The sequence below is a fragment of the Bos taurus genome, chromosome 6 (assembly GCF_002263795.3).
Source record: "Bos taurus isolate L1 Dominette 01449 registration number 42190680 breed Hereford chromosome 6, ARS-UCD2.0, whole genome shotgun sequence".
NCBI classification, from domain to species: Eukaryota; Metazoa; Chordata; class Mammalia; order Artiodactyla; family Bovidae; genus Bos; species Bos taurus.
The window spans coordinates 74996308-75016879 of NC_037333.1; the positions used below are offsets into that span (position 1 = coordinate 74996308).

The 20572-nt window shown below is 40.5% G+C and overlaps 1 pseudogene; it reads left to right on the plus strand.

Annotated features, from left to right (window-relative positions):
* The window catches only part of LOC100141023 (condensin-2 complex subunit D3-like), an 85101-nt pseudogene extending 68530 nt beyond the window's left edge, over positions 1 to 16571 (plus strand).
* The last annotated feature ends 4001 nt before the right edge of the window (positions 16572 to 20572 follow it).

A 20572-nucleotide genomic window follows, 5' to 3' on the forward strand; every position in this document is an offset into this window, starting at 1 on the left:
TTGGTGCTCAGCTTTCTTTATAGTCCAATACTCACATCCATAAATGACTACTGGAAAAACCATAGCCTTGACTAGATGGACCTTTGTTGGCAAAGTAATGTCTCTGCTTTTTAGTATGCTGTCTAGGTTGGTTATAACTTTCCTTCCAAGGAGTAAACATTTTTTTAATTTCATGGCTGCAATCACCATCCACAGTAATTTTGGAGCCCCCCAAAATAAAGTCATCCACTGTTTCCCCATCTATTTGCCATGAAGTGATGGGACTGAATGCCATGATCTTTGTTTTCTGAATGTTGAGCTTTAAGCCAACTTTTTCACTTTCCACTTTCACTTTCATCAAGAGGCTTTTTAGTTCCTCTTCACTTTCTACCATAAGTGTGGTGTCATCTGCATATCTGAGGTTATTGATATTTCTCCCCGCAATCTTGATTCCAGCTTGTGCTTCATCCAGCCCAGCATTTCTCATAATGTACTCTGCATATAAGGTAAATAAGCAGAGTGACAATATACAGCCTTGACATACTCCTTTTCCTGTTTGTAACCAGTCTGTTGTTCCATGTCCAGTTCTAACTGTTTCTTCCTCATCTGCATACAGATTTCTCAAGAGGCAGGTCAGGTGGTCTGGTATTCCCATCTCTTTCAGAATTTTCACAGTTTATTGTGATCCACACAGTATGTTTTTCTGGAACTCTCTTGCAATTTGGTTAATATTAGTTGAAAGTTTTCAGTCATCACAGATAAATAATGGGGTCAAATAACAAGATTTTTGTTAACTAAAATGGATGTAAAGAGTGATCCCAAAAGAGATACAGATAATTCTACACAATAATGAAAGAAATAGTACAAGCTTAACGAATGAGATTTTAAAATTCTATCTTTGAACTTTGTTCTATCTCAGCCTTAAGAGGAAAATATAGTATTTTTTCCTACCATGTTAAAAAAAAAAAGTGTGTACACTTTACTGGCATTAAGTACACTCACATTTTTTAGAAAACTTCACCACCATTTCCTAACCATTCATTTTCCAAAGCTGAAAATTTCTGCCCATTAAACAATAGCTCCTTAGTCCTCCCCTCCATTTCTAGGCCACAACTGAGATAAACATGTCTACAGGACATTTGAGCTGTCATGTAGATACTGAATCCACTCTCCTCCCCCTATGCAGGTGAAGAAGTTAACTGCATGATGACCAGACTATAGCCATGATATAAGCTGCCACAATTCTGAGAACTGGCCTCAAAGAAAAGGAAAAACTGACCCTGGAACTGAAGATTAACTGTGATAAAAACATTGTGGTACATATACACAATGGAGTATTACTCAGCCATTAAAAAGAATACATTTGAATCAGTTCTAATGAGGTGGATGAAACTGGAGCCCATTATACAGAGTGAAGTAAGCCAGAAAGAAAAACACCAATACAGTATACTAATGCATACATATGGAATTTAGAAAGATGGTAACAATAACCCTGTATACGAGACAGCAAAAGAGACACTGATGTACAGAACAGTCTTTTGGACTCTGTGGGAGAGGGAGAGGGTGGGATGATTTGGGAGAATGGCATTGAAATATGTATAATATCATATATGAAATGAGTCGCCAATCCAGGTTCGATGCACGATATTGGATGCTTGGGGCTAGTGCACTGGGATGACCCAGAGGGATGGTATGGGGAGGGAGGAGGGCGGAGGGTTCAGGATGGGGAACACATGTATACCTGTGGCAGATTCATTTTGATATATGGCAAAACCAATACAATATTGTAAAGTTAAATAAAATAAAATTAAAAAAAAACAATCAATATGATGCTCATCAGATCAGAACATGACCAATTTTAAGATGACTATGAGAGCTGACTGTGCCATTTCTGCATATAGCCCCTCCCTCTGCATCTAAAGTCTCTTGAATGCTGATTGCCAGTAGGGGAAGTCAGCCTTTGGACAGGAATGACCCCCACATTCTGTTGCCAGCCTTTAAAGTTAAGTTAAAGCAAACTTGCTTTCCTTTCCTTTCTACGAGTCTTGCCTCTTTATTGACTTTAGAGCTGTGAGAAACCAGACCCCACTTTTGGTAACACTATTTTTTAATGTTGAAATAAAATCTAGAGAGACTATGATACAAACTGTGGAAAATTCTTCAAGAGATGGGAATACCAGACCACCTGACCTGCCTCTTGAGAAATTTGTATGCAGGTCAAGAAACAACAGTTAGAACAGGACATGGAACAACAGACTGGTTCCAAATAGGAAAAGGAGTATGTCAAGGGTGTATATTGTCACCCTGCTTATTTAGCTTACATGAAGAGTACATCATACAAAATGTCAGGCTGGATAGAGCACAAGCTGGAATTAAGATTACCAGGAGAAATATATATCAGATATGCATATGACACCTCCCTTATGGCAGAAAATGCAGAACTAAAGAGCCTCTTGAGGAAAGTGAAAGAGGAAAGTGAAAAAGTTGGCTTAAAGCTCAATATTCGAAAAACTAAGATCATGGCATCCAGTCTCATCACTTTATGGCAAATAGATGGGGAAACAATGGAAACCATGACAGACTTTATTTTCTTGGGCTCCAAAATTGCTGCAGATGGTGACTGCAGCTATGAAATTAAAAGATGCTTGTTCCCTAGAAGAAAAGTTATGACCAACCTTCAGTTCAGTTCAGTCCAGTTTAGTTTCTCAGTCGTGTCCAACTCTTTGCAACCCCATGAATTGCAGCACGCCAGGTTTCCCTGTCCATCACCAACTCCTGGAGTTCACTCAAACTCACGTCCATTGAGTCCTAGACAGCATATTAAAAAGCAGAGACATCACTTTCCCAACAAAGGTATGTCTAATCAAAGCTATGCTCTTTCCAGTGTCATGTATGGATGTGAGAGTTGAACCATAAAGAAGGCTGAGGGCCGAAGAATTGATGCTTTTGAACTGTGGTGTTGGAGAAGACTCTTGAGAGTCCCTTGGACTGCAAGGAGATCCAACCAGTCAATCCTAAAGGAAATCAGTCCTGAATATTCATTGAAAGGACTGATGCTGAAGCTGAAACTCCAGTAATTTGACCACCTGATGTGAAGAACTGACTCACTGGAAAAGACTCTGTTTCTGGGAAAGATTGAAGGCAGGAGGAGAAAGAGACAACAGAGGATGAGATGGTTGGATAGCATCACCAATTTGATGGACATGAGTTTGAGCATGCTCTGGGAGTTGGTGATAGACAGGTAAGCTGGCCTGCTGCAGTCCATGGGGCTGCAAAGTGTCAGATGTCTGAGTGACTAAACTGACTGTGGAAATCTGACTGTGGTGATCTTTGATATTGTAGCATCTAAATTTGGCAAAATTCAAAAGAATCATAGAAACAACTTAAGTGCCACACTTTTTTCCAGCAAAAGTATCCATGTATAATCTTTTTTGTTTAATTCTCTTTATATAGTTCAATCAACCAGAACTCCTACCTAAAATGTAGCAATGCATGAAAGGGGTTGAACGATGTGCGCTCCCTTTAGACGTTCATATAAAAGGAAATAATGCTATTAACTATGCTTAATCTGAGATTCTTAAAAATTAATATTAATATATTTTAAAGTATACAGCAAAGAAATACCTATCTTCAAGGTTTGGGGTAAGATCTCATACAAATCTCATTTTCTGTCTAAATAATTCTATGTATCCATTTACTTATCATTAAAAATCATGCACAATGTGTTGTTTAGTTGCTAAATTGTGTCCAACTCTTTGAGACCCCAAGAACTGTAGTTCTTCAGGCTCCTCTGCCCATAGCATTTCCCAAGCAAGAATACTGATTGTTATTTTTCAGTCACTCAGTCATGTCTGACTCTTTGCCACCCCATGGACTGCAGCATGCCAGGCTTCTCTGTTCTTCACCATCTCCCAGAGTTTGCTCAAACTCATGTCCATTGAGTTGGTGATGCCATCCAACCATCTCATCCTCTGTCAACCCCTTCTCCTCCAGCCTTCGATTTTTTCCAGCATCAGGGTCTTTTCCATGAGTCAGTTCTTTTCACCAGGTGGCCAAAGTAATGGAGCTCTAGCATCAGTCCTTCCAATGAATATTGAGGATGGATTTCCTTTAGGATTGACTGGTTTGATCTACTCACTGTCCAAGGGACTCTCAAGAGTCTTCTTCAACACCACAGTTAAAAAGCATTAATTCTTCAGTGCTCAGCCTTCTTTATGGTCCAACTCTCACATCCATATATGACTACTGGAAAAAAACATAACTTTGACTAGATATACCTTTGCTGGCAAAGAATACTAGAGTGGTAGGCATTTCCTTCTCCAGGGGGTCTTCCTGGTCCAGGGATCAAACCTGTGTCTCCTGCCTGGCAGGTGGATTCTTTACCACTAAACTGTCTGGGAAACCCATGTATAATAGCAGACACTACCTATAATATAAATTCCATTCCCTATCTTAAGGTAAATGAGAGACTTATAAGAGAAGTGTCAGTGTATTCCATGTTCATGGTGTCCCCATTTCACTGCTTCAAGTTCACAGGGACAATCCCAACAGAACAGTCCATAGACTCTTAAAAAGATTCTTTTTTTTTTTTTTAAACTTTACATAATTGTATTAGTTTTGCCAAATATCAAAATGAACATATTCTTTAAAACTGAAAGAACAGAGTGTAGCAGAAAACAGTATAAAACCAGCTGTTTTCATGGTCCCAGACATCAGGCTTGCTTTGCTACTTAGTTACATTTTAGGCATTTAGGAGATTCATCATATTTCTGTAAGATGAATAATTGTGTTCAGACATAAAAAATTATAGACTGAAGATTTTGAGTATCTTCTGTAGTCAGACAGCTAGGCTTTGTGTAAACAAATGGAATTAGAAAAAATTGCTTACAGTTATAAGACAATAAACTTCAACAAAATGTTGACCATGAGTTAGGAATTTGCAAATCTCTGAGAACATTTAGCAGACTGTCAGCAACAAAAACACATTAGAAAACCTGTGGCCTTACTATGCCCCAGTGATATTAAATAAACTGTAAATCATTTACTGAAAATTATTAATGGAATTGAATATTATAGTTAATTGATTTATTCTTTCATTTGTCCTATCTTCTTAAATTTTTTCATTGAAGTATATCTATTTGTAAGTTCATACTAATAGAAATGTTAAAGATGAAGTAAAAAACTCTTGATTATCCAAGCTAATATGTTTTAAAGAAAAATCCCTTGATGTTAGATTATAATTCCAGTTTTTGTATATGTACTTTCTTTTATCTTGTGTTTGTAGATGTCATATCTGACAATGTAAATCTAGTCACTATTGCTTTAGTAAATAAGATTAGTTTGTTTGACTTACACTGCATTATAGAATCAATGTCTATCTTATAATAATAAATGAGCTGTATATTAAGCTTTATTTCTTCTTACTATTTATATGGTAATTGAATTCTTTGAGTCTTTAAATTTAAAACAGCCGTTTTATTGGTGGTCAAAAGGCAATAGTAAGAATATACTAACTGCATAACTTAACTCTGATTCAGTTCAGTTCAGTCGCTCAGTCATGTGTGACTTTTTGCGACCCCATGAATTGCAGCACACCAGGCCTCCCTGTCCGTCATCAACTCCTGGAGTTCACTCAGACTCATGTCCATCGAGTCGGTGATGCCATAAAGCCATCTTATTCTCTGTTGTCCCCTTCTCCTCCTGCCCCCAATCCCTCCCAGCATCAGAGTCTTTTCCAGTGAGTCAACTCTTCTCATGAGGTGGCCAAAGTATTGGAGTTTCAGCTTTAGTATCATTCCTTCCAAAGAACACCCAGGACTGATCTCCTTTAGAATGGACTGGTTGGATCTCCTTGCAGTCCAAGGGACTCTCAAGAGTCTTCTCCAACACCACAGTTCAAAAGCATCAATTCTTCGGCACTCAGCTTTCTTCACATTCCAACTCTTACATCCATACATAACCACTGGAAAAACCATAGCCGTTAACTAGATGGACCTTTGTTGGCAAAGTAATGTCTCTGCTTTTGAACATGCTATCTAGGTTAGTCATAACTTTCCTTCCAGGGAGTAAGCGTCTTTTAATTTCATGGCTGCAATCACCATCTGCAGTGATTTTGGAGCCCCCCAAAAGAAAGTCTGACAGTGTTTCCACGGTTTCCCTATCTATTTGCCATGAAGTGATGGGACCAGATGCCATGATCTTAGTTTCCAGAATGTTGAGCTTTAAGCCACCTTTTTCACTCTCCTTCACCTTCATCAACAGGCTTTTTAGCTCCTCTTCACTTTCTTCCATAAGGGTGGTATCATCTGCATATCTGAAGTTAATGATATTTCTCCCGGCAATCTTGATTCCAGCTTGTACTTCCTCCAGCCCAGCATTTCTCATGATGTACTCTGCATATAAGTTAAATAAACAGGGTGACAATATACAGCCTTGACATACTCCTTTTCCTATTTAGAACCAATCTGTTGTTCCATGTCCAGTTCTAACTGTTGCTTCCTGACCTGCATACAGGTCTCTCAAGAGGCAGGTCAGGTGGTCTCATATTCCCATGTCTTTCAGAATTTTCCACAGTTTATTATGATCCACACAGTCAAAGGCTTTGGCATAGTAAATAAAGCAGAAATAGATGTTTTTCTGGAACTTTCATGCTTTTTTGATGTTCCAGCAGATGTTGGCAGCAATGCAGAAATACCTCCTGGGATAGAAAATACAGTTGTTATTATTCTATATTTTTCTATGGAACATATGAAATGATTAATATGTAACACCAGTGTTCCCTTTCCTTTACTGTATGATGTGAAGTCACTCAGTCGTGTCTGACTCTTTGGGACCCCATGGACTGTAGCCTACCAGGCTCCTCAGTCCATGGGATTTCCAGGCAAGAGTACTGGAGTGGGTTGCCATTTCCTTCTCCAGAGGATGTCCCTCACCCAGGGATCAAACCCAGGTCTCCCACAGTGTAGGCAGATGTTTTACTGTCTGAGCAAGTGAATCTAATATCCTTTATTGTATAGGTGATGTTTATAATCTGGGAACTTGGTATAGTTTCTCTACCTTCTCGTATCCCAAACTCCAACATTTTGTTCACAGGAATACCGTTCAAATTAAAATAATGAAAAAATTCTCTAAGAAGAAAATATAAAACCTCTCTCCTCCCCCTATTAAATAGAAGTAAGAGAGACAATGGATGAGTCATCTGAGAATTTAAAATTGCAATTTTTTTTTAAGAGGAGCATTTTAAAGTGTTCCTTCTAAGAAGACAAAACTACATTTGATAATTGCCTTCCTACTTGCTCAATAATAATAATTTAAGAATCATAAAAATAAAAGAAGCAGAACATGCAAGCAACTACTAGAGAATATAAACTGCTGAGAACTTTCATTCTTTATAAGAGACAAATATTATTTATTATTCTTATATAACCTGTATATAACCTTATATAACCTGTATCTCAGAGAAGGCAATGGCACCCCACTCCAGTAGTCTTGCCTGGAAAAATCCCATGGACAGAGGAGCCTGGTAGGCTACAGTCCATGGGGTTGCTAAGAGTCGGACACGACTGAGCGATTTCACTTTCACTTTTCACTTTCATGCATTGGAGAAGGAAATGGCAACCCACTCCAGTATTCTTGCCTGGAGAATCCCAGGGACGGGGGAGCCTGGTGGGCTACTCTCTATGGGGTCGCACAGAGTCGGACACGACTGAAGCAACTTAGCAGCAGCAGCAGCAACCTGTATCTAACCTTATATAATGAGAGGGTCTACCCCACGTCCGAGGCCAGGGACGGTGGCCAAGAGGAGCTACTCAACACCCAAGGTCAGGGGCGGAGGCCAACAGTGCCAGGCTGCGATGGTGCAGGACCAGACAGGAGGAGCTACCCCATGTTCAAGGAGTGGCAGCTGCACAGGAGCAGAAGGGCAGGGAGGAGCTACTCCACGTTCAAGGTCAGAAGGGGCAGCCGTGAGGAGATACCCCTCATCCAAGGTAAGGAGCAGCAGCTGTGCTTTGCTGGAGCAGACGTGAAGAGATACCCTATGTCTGAGGTAAGAGAAACCTAAGTAAGACGGTAGGTGTTGCGAGAGGGCATCAAGGGCAGACACACTGAAACCATAATCACAGAAAACTAGTCAATCTGATCACACAGACCACAGCCTTGTCTAACTCAATGAAACTAAGCCATGCTTTGTGGGGCCACTGGATGGGCAGGTCATGGTGGAGAGGTCTGACGGAGTGTGGTCCACTGGAGAAGGGAATAGTAAACCACTTCAGTATTCTTGCCTTGAGAACCCCATGAACAGTATGAAAAGGCAAAATGATAAGACACTGAAAGAGGAACTCCCAGGTTGGTAGGTGCCCAATATGCTACTGGAGATCAGTGGAGAAATAACTCCAGAAAGAGTGAAGGGGTGGAGCCACAGCAAAAACAATACCCAGTTGTGGATGCGAATGGTGATAGAAGCAAGATCCAATGAGGTAAAGAGCAATATTGCATAGAAACCTGGAATGTTAGGTCCATGAATCAAGGCAAATTGGAAGCGGTCAAACAGGAGATGGCAAGAGTGAATATCAACATTCTAGGAATCAGCGAACTAAAATGGAAAGGAATGGGTGAATTTAACTCAGATGACCATTATATCTACTTCTGTGGGCAGGATTCCCTTAGAAGCAATGTAGTGGCCATGATGGTCGACAAAAGAGTCCAAAATGCAGTACTTGGATGCAATCTCAAAAACGACGGAATGATCTCTGTTCATTTCCAAGGCAAACCATTTAATATATCGTAACCCAAGCCTGTGCCCCAACCAGTAATGCTGAAGAAGCTGAAGTTGAATGGTTCTATGAAAACTTACAAGACCTTTTAGAACTAACACCCCCAAAAGATATCCTTTTCATTATAGGGGACAGGAATGCAAAAGTAAGAAGTCAAGAAACACCTAGGGTAACACACAAATTTGGCCTTGGAATACGGAATGAAACAGGGCAAAGGCTAATAGAGTTTTGCCAAGAGAACACACTGCTCATAGCAAGCACCATCTTCCAACAACACAAGAGAAGACTCTACCCATGGACATCACCAGATGGTCAACACCAAAATCAGATTGATTATATTATTTGCAGCCAAAGATGGAGAAGCTCTATACACTCAGCAAAAACAACCAGGAGCTGACTGTGGCTCAGACCATGAACTCCTTATTGCCAAAACAGACTTAAATTGAAAAAAGTAGGGAAAACCACTAGACCATTCAGTTCAGTTCAGTTTAGTTCAGTTCAGTCGCTCAGTCGTGTCCAACTCTTTCAACCCCATGAATTCCAGCACGCCAGGTCTCCCTGTCCATCACCAACTCCCAGAGTTAAGCCAAACCAAAGTTCACTGAGTCAGTGATGCCATCTAGCCATCTCATCCTCTGTTGTCCCCTTCTCCTCCTGCCTCCAATCCCTCCCAGCATCAGAGTCTTTTCCAATGAGTCAACTCTTCACATGAGGTGGCCAAAGTACTGGACTTTCAGCTTTAGCATCATTCCTTCCAAAGAAATCCCAGGGCTGATCTCCTTCAGAATGGACTGGTTGGATCTCCTTGCAGTTCAAGGGACTCTCAAGGGTCTTCTCCAACACCACAGTTCAAAAGCATCAATTCTTCAGCACTCAGCTTTCTTCACAGTCCAACATTCACATCCATACATGACTACTGGTAAAACCATAGCCTTGACTAGATGGACCTTTGTTGGCAAAGTAATGTCTCTACTTTTGAACATGTTATTTAGGTTGGTCATAACTTTCCTTCCAGGGAGTAAGTGTCTTTTAATTTCATGGCTGAAATCACCATCTGCAGTGATTTTGGAACCCCCAAAAAGATAAAGTCTGACACTGTTTCCACTGTTTCCCCATCTATTTGCCATGAAGTGATGGGACCAGAAGCCATGATCTTAGTTTCCTGAATGTTGAGCTTTAAGCCAACTTTTTCACTCTCCTCGTTCACTTTCATCAAGAGGCTTTTTGGTTCCTCTTCACTTTCTTCCATAAGGGTGATGTCATCTGCATATCTGAGGTTATTGATATTTCTCCCAGCAATCTTGATTCCAGCTTGTCCTTCTTCCAGTCCTGTGTTTCTCATGATGTACTCTGCATATAAGTTAAGTAAGCAGGATGACAATATACAGTCATGATGTACTCCTTTTCCTATTCAGGTATGACCTAAATCAAATTCCTTATGATTATACAGTTGAAGTGAGAAATAGATTTAAGGGACTAGATCTGATAGATAGAGTGCCTGATGAACTATGGACAGAGGTTCATGACATTGTACAGGAGACAGGAATCAAGACCATTTCCAAGAAAAACAAATGCAAATAAGCAAAATGGCTGTCTGGGGAGGCCTTACAAATAGCTGTGAAAGAAGAAAATTGAAAAGCAAAGGAGAAATGGAAAGATATAAGCATCTGAATGCAGAGTTTCAAAGAAAATCAAGGAGAGATAAGAAAGCCTTCATCAGTGATCAATGCAAAGAAATAGAGGAAAATAACAGAATGACTAGAGATCTCTTCAAGAAAATTAGAGATACCAAGGGAACATTTCATGCAAAGATGGGCTTGATAAAGGACAGAAATGGTATGGACCTAACACATGCAGAAGATATTAAGAGGTGGCAAGAATACACAGAACTGTACAAAAAAGATCTTCACAACTCAGATAATTAGGATGGTGTGATCACTCACCTAGAGACAGACATCTTGGAATGTGAAGTCAAGTGGGCCTTAGAAAGCATCAGTATGAACAAAGCTAGTGGAGGTGATGGAATTCCAGTTGAGCTATTTCACATCCTGAAAGATGATTCTGTGAAAGTGCTGCACCCAATATGCCAGCAACTTGGAAAACTCAGCAGTGCCTACAGGACTGGAAAAGGTCAGTTTTCATTCCAATCCCAAAGAAAGACAATGCCAAGGAATGCTCAAACTACTGCACAGTTGCACTCATCTAAAACTGTGGTAAAGTATATGTTCAAAATTCTCCACCAGGGTTCAGCAATATGTGAACCATGAACTTCCAGATGTTCAAGCTAGTTTTAGAAAAGGCAGAGGAACCAGAGATCAAATTGTCAACATCCACTGGATCATCAAAAAAACAAGAGAGTTCCAGAAAAACCTCTATTTCTGCTTTATTGACTATGTCAAAGCCTTTGACTGTGTGGATCACAATAAACTGTGGAAAATTCTGAAAGAGATGGGAATACCAGACCACCTGATCTGCCTCTTGAGAAACCTATATGCAGGTCATGGACATGCATATAGGACATGGAACTGGACATGGAACAACAGACCAGTTCCAAATAGGAAAAGGAGTACGTCAAGGCTGTATATTGTCACCCTGCTTATTTAACTTATATGCAGAGTACATCATGAGAAACGCTGGACTGGAAGAAACAGAAGCTAGAATCAGATTGCCTGGAGAAATATCAATAACCTCAGATATGCAGATGATACCACCCTTATGGCAGAAAGTGAAGAGGAACTCAAAAGCCTCTTGATGGAAGTGAAAGAGTAGAGTGAAAAATTTGGCTTAAAGCTCAGCATTCAGAAAATGAAGATTATGGCATCTGGTCCCATCACTTCATGGGAAATAGATGGGGAAACAGTGGAAACAGTATCAGACTTTATTTCTTGGGGCTCCAAAATCACTGCAGATAGTGATTTAAGCCATGAAATTAAAAGACACTTACTCCTTGGAAGGAAATTTATGATCAACCTAGACAGCGTGTTCAAAAGCAGAGACATTATTTTGCCAACAAAGGTCCATCTTTTCAAGGCTATGGTTTTTCCAGGAGTCATGTATGGATGTGACAGTTGGACTGTGAAGAAGGCTGAGCGCCAAAGAATTGATGCTTTTGAACTGTGGTGTTGGAGAAGACTCTTGAGAGTCCCTCGGACTGCAAGGAGATCCAACCAGTCCATTCTGAAGGAGATCAGCCCTGGGATTTCTTTGGAAGGAATGATGCTAAAGCTTAAACTTCAGTACTTTGGCCACCTCATGCAAAGAGTTGACTCATTGGAAAGGACTCTGATGCTGGGAGGGATTGGGGGCAGGAGGAGAAGGGGGTGACAGAGGATGAGATGGTTGTATGACATCACTGACTCGATGAACATGAATTTGAGTAAACTCCAGGAGTTGGTGATGGACAGGGAGGCCTGGCATGCTGCGATTCATGGCGTTGCCTAGAGTCAGACACCACTGAGTGACTGACCTGAATTGATATAACCTGTGATAACAGGAGGTGCTAGAAAAATCCCTGTTACTAAGTGATAGAGAACTTTCCTAAATTTCATTTTCAGGATTGCTAATTTTCAAATTCATATATTACAGAAGCTTGTGGAGAATAGTGGAAAACAGTCTGTAGAGACAGAAGAGGACTTTATTATCTGATATGGTTTAAAAGTTTAACATATAAGATGTATGATTTGGGCCAATGTTTTAAAATCTCTAGACATTTAAGTGGCTGAGTATACACATACTATTCATAGAACATTTACTCTGAGCCAGGCATTGTGGGTTGTATGCCTTCACATGATCCATAGGCATTTTATGTACCTTTTCTGAAATATATCTTATGACAATGTAATAAACTTGAGCAAAAACTAGCATTATCTTATAAATTGGGATTATTTTTGAGAAAGCATAGCAATTTTCTCCAAATAATATGCAAGTAGCAAAGCTAGGATATGAAAGTAATAGTTCCATCATCCATGAATTTATAACAACTATGTTTCATTATATTAATTTATCAAAAATGATATGTTTATACATATATATTTTCATTGATGTATAATTGCTTTACACTGTTGTATTTTTTGCTGTACAGCAAAGTGAATCAACTATACATATACATATATCCATTCTTTATTGGATTTCCTTCCCATTTTGGTCATTACAGAGCATAAAACTATGCCTGGATTATGCTCAATAAACTTTAACAATTACTGTGCAGTATTCCATAGTAATTGCTATTCCTAGTATTCCAATACTAACATATTCTATAGTAATATTATTACAGTATTCCAAAGATCAAATTTCAGCAACAGAGGTTCTCTAGAATTTAGTTAAAAACAACTTTTTTTTCTCAGTGTGTTTCCTACCAGCTATCTTCTAATGTAATCCTTTAATGACAGATTACAACCATAAGAATATTTAATATAATAGGTTCAGGAAAGTTATATTATCCTTTATACTAAGAATTATAATGTTAATTAAATAGAAGGAAGAACAAGGTCATGTTTCTGGTTATCTTGCAAGAAATAGATAAGCAAATGCAGGCTGCCTTGTGACCCTGTTACATAAAATAATAGAGTACTTTAGAAAAAACCAGTCCAGAAGAACTTCCAAGATAGCAGAGGAATAAGACAGGAAGAGCACATCCTTCCCCACAAATACATCTGAAATCCATCTGCATATGGAACAGATCCTACAGAACACCTTTTGAACACAAGCAGAAGACCAAAAACTTCCAAAAAGGCAAGCCAGTCTCCTTAGAATAAGAGCATTTGGGCCTTCTTTGGGGAGAACAGAATTTCCCACAACATGCTGATGGCCATGTTTAATCACTTCATTCATAAGGTGGTTAAGAAAAATGACAGTGCTCAACAGCAGGAATTCATCCTTCACACTGCTGGGCTTTATCTTCTTGTTCTGGAAGTAGCAGACAGGGTAATTCAATCAAGTTTTCCACCCACTGCTGTTTGATAAATATGTTCAGATTCTAAAAAGAGTGGGCTCAAGAATCCAGCTTAGATGAGAAAAGAAAAAAGAGCAACCAAAAAACACTGAGGCCAATCCAAAGAAGAGAAGAGGGAAGCCCTGCAAGAAAGAGGTGATAAAGATGGATGAGGTTACTAAAGAAGAGGATGAAGAGACAAAGGAGATGAAGAGATTTTTTTCTTCTTCTGAAGACCATTGTCAAATTCTAAATGCCACCTCTTATGTTTGAAGAGCTTTCAAGACTTCTTCCCAAGTTCTCCCTAAAAGAGAAGCCAGAGTGTATACATAATTGTGTAGAAAGTCTTTGTTGCATTAGCTAATTTTGAACCAGTTGTTCATGAATTTCATGTTATACAAGCTGGAAATCTCCATGAAGCAAAATATATACCAGAACTGGCCTATCATGGGTTGTATTTGCTTTACTTCCCTATTCACAGAGAAGGAAACAAGATTCTCAGATGTGTTTTCCATCAAATGGTCTCCATAATATTAATGAGACAAGTGAGCAAAGACTGCCATCACAGCCCCCTTGCCATCATGTCTCCAGTTGTCAGCAGTAGAAACCTGGTCATCCAGCTTGTAAGTTCTGGGTGAACTAAAAGAAACTATATACATCCAGTCCTACAACACATCTGTGGCAAGGTGTTCAATAAATCTGAATATCAAACCTATGACAATTGCACTCATCTTACACACTAGCAAAATAATGCTCAAAATTCTCCAAGCAAGTCTTCAAAACTGTGTGAGCTGAGAACTTCCAGATGTTCAAGCTGGATTTAGAAAAGGCAGAGAGACAAGAAATCAAATCACCAACATCCATTGGATCATCGAAAAAGCAAGAGAGTTCCAGAAAAATACCTACTTCTGCTTTACTAACTAGGCGAAGACCTTTGACTGTGTGGATCACAACAAACTGTGTAAAATTCTTCGAGAGATGGGGATACCAGACCACCTGACCTGCCTCTTGAGAAATCTGTATGCAGGTTAAGAAGAAACAGTTAGAACTGGACATGGAACAACAGACAGGTTTCAAATAGGAAAAGGAGTACACCAAGGCTGTATATTGTCACCCAGGTTACTTAACTTCTATGCAGAAAACCTCATGTGAAATGCCAGGCTGGATGAAGGACAAGTTGGAATCAAGACTGCAGGGAGAAATATCAATAATCTCAGATATGCACATGACACCACCCTTATGGCAGAAAGCAAAGAGGAACTAAAGAGCCTCTTGATGAAAGTGAAAGAGGAGAGTGAAAAAGCTGGTTTAAAACTCAACATTCAAAAAACTAAGATCACGGCATCCGGTCCCATCACTTCATGGCAAATAGATGGGGAAACAATAGAAACAGTGATAGACTTTATTTCCTTGGGCTCCAAAATCATAGCAGATGGTGACTGCAACTATGAATTAAAAGACATTTGATCCTTGGAAGAAAAGCTAGACCAATCCAGACAGCATATTAAAAAGCAGTGACACTACATTGCCAACAAAGGTCCATCTAGTCAAAGCTTTGGTTTTTTCAGTAATCATATATGGATGTAAGAGTTGGACCATAAAGAAAGCTCAGCACCAAAGAATTGACGCTTTTGAACTGTGGTGTTGGAAAAGACTCCTAAGAGTCCCTTGGACTGCAAGGAGATCCAACCAGTCCATCCTAAAGGAGATCAGTCCTGAATATTCATTGGAAGGACTAATCCTGAAGCTAAAACTCCAATACTTTGGCCACCTGATACGAAGAACTGACTCATTGGAAAAGACCCTGATGCTGGAGAACAATTAAAGGCACGAGGAGAAGGGGAAAAAAGAGGATGAGATGGTTGGAATGCATCACCAACTTGATGGACGTGAATTTGAGCAAGCTCTGGGTCTTGGTGATGGACAGGGAAGCCTGGTGTGCTGTGATCCACGGGGTCACAAAGAGTCGGACATGAATGAGCAACTGAACTGAACTGAACTGAAACCCATATGGCTCATCCTCTGGGCCAGCTGCTCAACAAGCTTCCTTGTGAGGAATATGCTTCTTTCATGGCCTGAATTTATGAATTAGTACCAGATGCTAATGTCTTTTCCAGGTTTCACTCTAGATGTTGCCTTGGCTCTTCTGGAACTACCTGATAAGAGGTAGATGACCCACTTCCCCTTGAGCATGAGAAGTTCCTGAAGCATAAGTTCTTGGTTCAGGAAATCTTGTTTGTCCACTGTATAGACAAGGACCCAATGGTCCACAGCAAGGCTGTGTCCAATTTCACACACGGCCTAGAGTCCTTTGTCACGTCCCCATTGGACAGCATGCAGGCATTTCTGGATAACACTCCTTCAGTTTCAGGAGTAGAGAGCCACCAAAAGAGTGCTCAGAAAAATTCAACAGAAAAGGATTTCATGATGATGCTGAGGAACAGGGTTAGTGATGAGAAGACCAACGTCAGGAAATCTGCAGTCCAGGTCTTAGTGAACATCTTGGAACACTGTGCTATCTTGTGTATGAGAGAGAAGCTGCCTGTCCTGCATAATCAGTGTTTTGGTATCACCATGTCTGTCAACAAGCAGACTTTGCAATCTCTACCGAACTGCTGATGGTCCAATCCTGGTGTGTCCATCTACAAAAGGTCTGGCTGGAGGGGTTTATCCTGGCTGTGATGGACAATGAGAGCTCCTGTCTATGCCCACCTCCAGCTCTCACACCAAGATGGGGACACTATTCTTGACAAGGTCCTCATGCTGTAACCACAGCTTTCCCAAGGTGATGATGGCTTGTCCTCTGATCACAGAGGGCATGACTCGCATGAACCTGAAAGAGGGACTAGAAGGTGGGCATAGGCAGGAATGTTCTCAACAACATCATCTTATGTGACCTCTGTGTCCACTACACAGCCCCAAGAAACAAGTACATCCCCAACATCCGCACACATCTGAAGGACCTGAACACTTTCTTCCAGAAGCAGACACTACTTTTGTTCACCCGACCCCTGCAGGAGGACTTGGTGAAGTGAAAGTGTTGCCTGTTCCTCTGTTTCATCAGCACACTAGTAGACCTGAACCCAGAGGTCACCAGCACCAGGGCAGTCTGTCTGGCCCATTGCTCCTGAAGAGGAACCCAAACATATTTTTCCAGCACCTCATTGAGTGCATTTTCCTCTTCAATAACTTTGAGAAACACAAAACTTTCACTAGGCTCCCCCAGGTGGAGAGAGAGAAGTGGCTATTCTCCCTGAAGGGGAATATGGACAAGGAAAAGTAGATGAAAATCTACAAGTTTCTCCCGGAACACTACTTCACGGATGAGCAGGGGTCCAACATCACTTCCAGAATCTTCAGCTACATCCTGGTATACTTCACTGACAGTGACCTCCTGTGGACACAGAAGACAGCAAACTCCTCTCAGACACATTTGAGGTGCTCAGTTTGAAGGAGATCAGGTTGCAGACATTGAGGGCTAAACCAGACAAGGACCAGCTTGTGGAGGAGGAGGACCTGGCCCAAGCCAAAGTGTTCATGTAGGAGGTGCAGAAGGAGCTTGTCTTAAGTTCAAAGGAGGAATTTCCTAGAAAGTATTATTCCAATTATCATCTCCCTGAAGTCTGCCCTAGAGAAAAACAAGATCCCAGTGCTTTGAGAACTCATGCACTACCTCAGGGAGGCAATGTGGGATTACTGAGATGAAATCAAGGGCTTTTTTTTACAGTTGACAAGCAGCTGGTCATAAAACTTGAGTAGGACACCAGGCGCTACTAAGAGCAGCTGACTTAGGAGTAGGAGCTGGGGAGGTAGGCAGCCGCAGACAGGGTGGCCTCAGGTTCCAAGGAGGCACAGGTCAGGTAGGTTGTTCCAAGTTTGGAAACAATGTCAACTCCTGCTGGCCAAGAAAGACTCCATGGTCACTGCTGCGGATCATCCGTCCACATCCAGGGCCCATGCTACCCACGTGACTGCATTTCTGTTCCTGGTGCCCAAAGACAGGCTCATGTCAGTGAGCACCAACATCATCCTGAATTCCTTCAAGAAATTTGGGGAGTTATGCAGCTGGTCTTGTGGCTAGGGAGTAGAGCTATAAACCTTCGACATGTGTCCTGAGAGCCTGGGTAAGCTGGGCAATGTGACTCCTTAAAGGGCTTAGAGATGGAGTCCAGAGGAGCTATTGACCTCGAAAGGAAGCGAGGGATCAGGACCCCTGAGTAGACCATCCAGAATGTCATGTTCTGAGAGGAAATCAGCTATGTCTCTCACTGGGGTCCATCTTTTTCCCCCAGAGGCCAGACCCTCCCAACCTGGTCCAGTAGGCTCACCCTGGGAAGTCAGAGGCAGACAAAACCTGGGGACAACATTCTGTGTCTGTCACTGCCTGACTTGCAGACCACACAGCCATCCCAGACTTCCCAGTGGAATGTGACAGTCCCCAGGAAGTTGGACTGTGAGGCCTACAAGAAAAAGGCAAGTGACCACCTCTCCCTGGAAGCTTCCATCAGGAGAACCAGGGCCACCTATCTGTTTACCTGTGTGGCTGGTCAATACCTAGTTTGGAACTGTAAGATATAAGATACTAGAGAAATGCCTCATGCATTTAATACAAATTTAAATATTTGAAAATTATTTGGCTTATTCTATTAAGTTCTATTCTGATCCTAATCCTGAGCTTTCTCTTCTGTAAATCCAGCTTTTGGTAGCTGTACCTAGCTTTCTATATCTGATGTTAAAATCCTACATATAATATATTTCTGCATCTCCTGCATTGCAGGCAGATTCTTTATACATTGACCCATCTAGGAAGCCCTAATATTTTTCTAATGTTATTTATATTTTGCAAACTTTTTGAAGTTTGTTCAAGTAAATAAAGGTGGTTGTTGTTTGGTCACTAAGTTGTGTCCAACTCTTTAAAACTCCATGAACTACAGCACTCCAGGCTTCCCTCTCCTTCACTATCTCTAGAGTTTGCTCAGATATATGTCCATTGAGTCCATGATGCCATCCAATTATCTCATCTTCTATTGCCCAATGAGTGTGCTCTTTGCATCAGGTGGCCAAACTATTGGAGCTTCAGCTTCAAATGAAGCTTCAGCATCAGTCCTTCTAATGAATATTCAGGGTTGATTTCTTTTAGGATTGACTGGTTTGATATCCTTGCTGTCCAAGGGATTCCCAAGAATCTTCTCCAGTACCACAATTCACAACCATTATTTCTTTGAATTGATTAAGGTTAAGCATGAAAAACGGAGAAGGCAATGGCACCCCACTCCAGTACTCTTGCCTGGAAAATCCCTTAGAGGGAGGAGCCTGGTAGGCTGCAGTCCATGGGGTCGCCAAGAATCGGACAGGACTGAGCGACTTTACTTTCACTTTTCACTTTCATGCATTGGAGAAGGAAATGGCAACCCACTCCAGTATTCTTGCCTGGAGAATTCCAGGGACGGGGGAGCCTGGTGGGCTGCCGTCTATGGGGTCGCACAGTGTCGGACACGACTGAAGTGACTTAGCAGCAGCAGCAGCAAGCGTGAAAAAAAAACAAAAAAAGTCCAAAGTTTACATGGCAGAAAACTGATTTTCAGCTTTATTTGAATGCACAAGCTAGATAAGTTTCTGTGGTTAAAATTCAACCCTGATTAATAAAATTTGATTAGGTCAGTTCAGTTCAGTCGCTCAGTCCTGTCCGACTCTTTGCGACCCCATGAATCACAGCACGCCAGGCCTTCCTGTCCATCACCAACTCCCGGAGTTCACTCAGATTCAAGTCCATCGAGTCAGTGATGCCATCCAGCCATCTCATCCTCTGTCATCCCTTTCTCCTCCTGCCCCCAATCCCTTCCAGCATCACAGTCTTTTCCAATGAGTCATCCTTATATTATTACTCCCTTCCCCATTCCTTCTTGCCTGGTTAGATCATCCAAAGAAGCCTAACAAATAGTCCAATAAATATTAATTCAACTCCCATAACTCAGTGTTTAGAAAAAAAAATTATACAAAATTCATTTCACTACTTATATCTTTTTTAAAATTTATCATTTTCCATAAATTATTTTACATTTGAATAATCATGTACCCCAAGTTATATTTCAAATCTTTCTTACTGATGTTATTTACTTGTGTGTTCATACCTTTATTTATTCAATCATTCACTATCCAGGCACTGGAATGTCTACAAAGAATAAGACACAGCTCATGACCTAGAGGAACAGTATAATGGGAAGGGTGCCTGGCAAATGGACAACTATGATACTGAGAAAAAAAGCTAGCCCAGTTCTGTGGAATTGCAGAGAAAGGAGAATCTAACTGTACAAGATGGATTACTACATAATGGATTACTTAGGATTTAGCCCTCAAATAGGGTTTGTTTTAGATTAATATATATTTCCTAATCATCTATCTTTTCTGACATAACCAGACTTCAAATTGGCAGTTAAATGAATTGTTATTTCAGCTGTAACAAAATAATTCTGGATTCTATCTTGAAAAGTATTTTTTTTTAAACTTTATGGGAAGTGAACTAGAGGTATTAACCAAATCCTGTTTAAAATGTCAAAAGCAGGGAGTATTAAAACAATGAAATTTTCATCTTCTCTTGCTTAGTTTTCAGAAGCTCTCTGCAGGAAGACCTTGATCACATCTATGTAATAAAGACACTAAAAGTTTAAAAAGAGGAAGTGGATACCATATGTTTATCTAGGAAATCACAACATTAACAAAAACAAATGAATAAACAAACAAATATTCTCATGGTGAGTGAGTAAAGAGCTTGATGTTGATATGTTTTCTCCAATAGAATGCCACGTCTTATTTTACCACAAGCATTTCTATAAAACATAGTAAAGAAAAAAAAAAAAAAGAGTTCAAGCCATTTTGTGGCTGCAAAAGT